We start from the raw sequence: 5371 nt of genomic DNA, 5'->3' as shown, positions 1-5371 counted from the left end.
CAAGTGGCAAGATTTCTGGCTCTCACAGACCTGTTACTTCTTCTTTAAGAAGCTCTTCTATCCTCCACTCGTTACCTGTATTAATGTCATTAATTGTAGAGCTGCACAAGGCTGGGATGAGCTACTCGACAATAGGCAAGCAGCTTGGTGAGAAGAGATCAACTGTTGGCGCAATTATTAAAAAATGGAAAAAATACAAAATAACTGACAATCTCCCTTGACCTGTGGCTCCATGCAAGGTCTAACCTTGTGGGGTATCAATGATCTTGAGAACGGTGAGGAATCAGCCCAGAACTACATGGGGGGACATGGTCAATGATCTCAAGAGAGCTGGGACCACAGTCACAAAGGTTACCGTTAGTAACACACTACGTCGTCATGGATTGAAATCCTGCTTAAGCCTGCACATGTCCAGGCCCATCTAAAGTTTGCCAGTGACCATCTGGATGATCTAGAGGAGGATTGGGAGAATATAATGTGAAAGGACAAAGGATGACCGGGCACTGGTTCGACTTGGATTGAGATTTATGTCTAGAAAACCAAATATGGACGATTGAAATTTGTGGAAAGAAAATGTATATCTTTCAATTGTAGTCCTAGTTGGTGGTACGCCCAGAGCTAGAGAGTACAAGTACTAACCATGGGAGAGAAAGAAAGCTCTTGTGTGGGCGCACTCTTATGTATAGAAGAACATTTCTTCAAAAATGTATTAAGGAAATATTTTTAAAACATCAGTTTAATATTCAAAATTAAAAACGTTACCCAAATGTGATCAAAAATGTGATCCAAAATGTGAATAAACAGGAAAAAATGTTAAAATGTTCTGGTCTTTTTTTACACAAAAAGGTGATTAGAAAGGTTGTAGACACTTGATTGTCTAACACCCGTTTCTCCTGACCAGTACAGAAATTCTGTATTGATGGGACCAAGGAAGGATCAAAAAGTGTGTAGTAGTGTATCTTCAGAGAACCACTTAGGTTGGATCCATTTTATACACTTTGGTGGTCACCAGTTACTACGAATATGCACATATTTGTTATATATACATAAAAATGAGTTTGACAAGGGTTGACGCTGAACTGACAGAAAAAAGGAAAGAAAGAAGAGATTAGTGGTGATACTGCTGTTGGTGTTCACCTTTTAAATAAAGGGAGTAATGCCTGCTCTACAACACCGGGTATTCCCAGGAAGTCTCCTCTCCAGGTACTGACCCAGCCCAACGCTGTTTGGCTTCCAAGATCGGATGAGATCGGACATTAGCAGCGTGGTATGAACAAGCCCGCAAGGATGAAGCGTGTTTTCTACGGAGGGACCACTCCATTGGAAGGACCTGCTGGCACCAGCAGTTTCTAGGACATGATACCACAATTACTGCATTGGACTGTCATATTCTGAGCTTCGTAAGCCTGCACCCATTGGGTGAATAGCATATTCAGTACCAATAGATGCCTATCCATATCTGATATATATGTATGTATAGGTGATCCTTGCATTTAGGCTGAGTTATATATATTATTTTACATATATATTTTTTTGTGCTTTTTTCACATTTGACACTTATTTATTCACATGTGATCTCTGTATACACAGTGATTCACATATGATTCCTGTATCCAGGCACAGTTAGTTATTTAACTTCCTGTACAGCGAACAGTCCTATGTGTCAGGGATCGTTTTGAGCCATTATTACATCTACATCTCTACACCATAATCAGCAGTTCAACAATTTTACTTATTTCCATCCACAATTTAGTTTGCAATGTATCCAAATTAGGAATGTTTCTAAGTTGCAATAATATGTGGTGTCTCCATATAGGAGAATAGATGTCTGACTGACACATGATTTACAAAACTGCCTGACGTTTGAGATTTAATTAGTAGCTCTTTTTTCTCCTACAAGACTCACTGAATAAGTTACTATAAAAAAGGATATATTTTTTCTATAACCCCTTTTTTTCTGACTTACTATCTTTCTGTGGACTCTCATCCACGATCCAGGGGGCACGACGCCACATTTGTGGTGGGCGTTGCACCTTGCCTAACGGGGAAAGCAGATCCACATATTACACTCTATCTTACTTTTAAAACTACATCTTCTACTGCTCCTATATAGGTGCACTCTCATTGGTATATAGTTCCTCTACTATCATACCACGCTGCTAATGCCCGATCTCATCCGATCTTGGAAGCCAAACAGCGTTGGGCTGGGTCAGTACCTGGAGAGAAGACTTCCTGGGAATACCCGGTGTTGTAGAGCAGGCACTACTCCCTTTATTTAAAAGGTGAACACCAACAGCAGTATCACCACTAATCTCTTCTTTCTTTCCTTTGTTCTGTCAATTCAGCGTCAAGCCTTGTCAAACTAATTTTTATGTATATATAACAAATACGTGCATATTCGAAGTAACTGATGACCACCAAAGTGTATAACATGGATCCAACCTAAGTGATTCTCTGAAGATACACTACTACAAACTTTTCGATCCTTCCTTGGTCCCATCAATACAGAATTTCTGTACTGGTCAGGAGAAATGGGTGTTAGACAATCAAGTGTCTACAACCTTTCTAATCACCTTTTTGTGTAAAAAAAGACCAGAACATTTTAAAAACTTTTTCCTGTTTATTCACATTTTGGATCACAGTTGGGTAACGTTTTTAATTTTGAATATTAAACTGATGTTTTAAAAATATTTCCTTAATACATTTTTGAAGAAATTTTCTTCTATACATAAGAGTGCGCCGACACAAGAGCTTTCTTTCTCTCCCATGGTTAAAATGTAATGTGGTCAGATGAGAGCAAAATCAAACTTTTTGGTATAAACTCCACTCACCGTGTTTGGAGGGAGAAGAATGATGAATGGCATCCCAAGTACACCACACCCACTGTGAAGCATGGGGGTGGAAACATCATGCTTTGGGGCTGCTTTTCTGCAGAGGGGATAGGACGACTGTTCCGTATTAATGAGAGGATGAATGGGGCCATGTATCGTGAGATTTTGGGCAAAAACCTTCTTCCCTCAGTAAAATAATTGAAGATGGAACGTGGCTGGGTCTTCCAGCATGACAATGACCCCAAACATACCGCCCAGGCAACTAAGGAGTGGCTCTGTAAGAAGCGTTTCAAGGTCCTGGAGTGGCCTAGACAGTTTTCAGACCTCAATCCAATAGAAAATCTGTGGAGGGAGTTGAAAGTCCGTGTTGCCCGGTGACAGCCTCAAAACATGACAGATCTAGAGAAGATCTGCATGGAAGAGTGTGTCAAAATACCAGCTAAAGTGTGTGCAAACCTGGTGAAGAACTACAGGAAACATTTGACCTCTGTAATTGCCAACCGAGGTTCTATTACAAAGTATTGAGTTAAACTTTTTGATTGTCCAAATATTTATTTTCCGCATCAATATATAAATAAATTGTTTTAAAATCATACAATGTTATTTCCTAGTTTTTCTTTTTTCAGATTCTGTCTCTCACAGTTGAAGTGTACCTATGATGGAAATTACAGACTGCTCTCATCTTTTTAAGTGGGTCAACTTGCACTATTGGTGGCTGTCCAAATACTTTTTTGCCCCACTGTGTATGTATATATATATATATATAGTCAAAAGATACAGTATGTATAAGGTGCAAAAATGTGCATTATCCAAAACAATTCGTAGCAGGCAGGCAGCATATTTAAACAGCAATAAAATTAGTACTTATCCAATAAACAGCATAGTGCCAGTCATCCGGCCAATGCTCGCCTTTCCCGACAGCCGTTTCAACAGCACACCTAAAGCTGGGCATACATTATACAATTATCATCTGGCTAGTTGGAATGAAAATGTGGTAATGGATGAGAGCACATGACAATCGATCATTTGCTCCCAAACACTGGAAAATAGACTAAACTTGTCATTCAGACTAATTGGTCACATCACAAGCTTTAACCAACAGATTGTGTCTATTGTCATTTGCTCTCATCCATTACCAGATTTTCATTCCGACCAGTCAGATCTGGCAGATAATGCCTGATAATTGTATAGTGTATACCCAGCTTTAGTCATGGGGGGCTAGTGAGAAACGCCTAGCCAGAGGTCTGAATATCCACATACGATTGCACAACACTACTCACCTGTTCCTTAATACAGGACATTTGTACATTCAACCTCGTACAACCGGAAGTGTCCGTCCATTGTTATGGGGGCTTAATTCAGACCTGATCGCTAGGGTGCATTTTTTGCAGTCCTGCGATCAGATAGTCGTCACCTACAGGGGGAGGGGTAAAGTGCTTTGCAGGTGTGCAATCGCTTTTGTAGCAGAGCTGCACAAACATCAATTTGTGCAGTCTCTGCACAGCCCAGGACTTACACGATGCGATTGTTGTTGATCGGGGCAGGAGCTGACGTCAGACATCCTCCCTGAAAATGCCAGGTCCCTTCTGCGTTTTTTCGTGGCACTCCTGTAAAACGGTCAGTTGCCACCCACAAATGGCCACTTCCTGTCAATCACCTTGCAAATCGTTTTTCACACCATCCCTTTGCTAGGCACCGATGCACGGTGCTGTTGTGCGATGCACCGGCGCATTGCGGTGCATGCTCAGTTCAGATCTGATCGCCCACTGTGCGAAAATGCACAGCAGCGATAAGGTCTGAATTACCCCCAAGGTGCATCCGAATCCGGAAGTGTCCCTTGCGTCCAAATATTGCCACACCAGGCACAGAGGCAACGCTGTTCCCAACGCCTAGCGATCGTCGACAAAAAGACAAGAAACTGGGACTGCAGACAGACACCTAGATATGACGTCGCCCAGCAGCCGCCGCACCTCCACCAGCGTCCTATCACTATGACAACCCGCTGAAGCTATGTGCAGGTGGGAAAAATATAATTTTTGTTTGTTATACAAACACATATGTAGACAAAGAGACCCCTGATTACGAGCAAACTATATAGTGCAATGTGAAAGAAATATAAAAACAAGGGCAGGTGCTAGGGTGTTCGGCTCCCTCCTGCAAACAATTCATTTGCGCCCTCCCTCCCTTGGGGTATGGGGGCAGGCAGTACTGGGTATTCTAAAGGGGTAAGGGTAGACAGAAGTTTGGGCAGTACTAGGGGAAAGGATGGGGATAGGGAATACTGGGGCAGGGGGGATTAAGGGTTAAGGGCAGGCAATAGGATCTCTACTGTGACATTACACTGGGTGTATACATACTATGATACTGGGTGTATATTATACACAGATATATATATATATATATATATATAAGAACAGATAGTATGAGCGCAAATGACAAGGTAAAAGCTTTTTTGTATTAAGAGTCCCGTGGAACTACAAGTCCAAAGATAGACTAGAAACAATGTTCCTCAAATTCACTGACTGCCAATATTATTTGAT

The 5371-nt window shown here is 41.4% G+C and overlaps 1 pseudogene; it reads left to right on the top strand.

Annotated features, from left to right (window-relative positions):
- Positions 1-2138: 2138 nt before the first annotated feature.
- Positions 2139-2257, top strand: LOC134967249 (5S ribosomal RNA; annotated as a pseudogene).
- The last annotated feature ends 3114 nt before the right edge of the window (positions 2258-5371 follow it).

The sequence above is a fragment of the Pseudophryne corroboree genome, chromosome 10 (assembly GCF_028390025.1).
Source record: "Pseudophryne corroboree isolate aPseCor3 chromosome 10, aPseCor3.hap2, whole genome shotgun sequence".
NCBI lineage: Eukaryota > Metazoa > Chordata > Amphibia > Anura > Myobatrachidae > Pseudophryne > Pseudophryne corroboree.
This window is presented reverse-complemented; position numbering and strand designations above follow the sequence as displayed.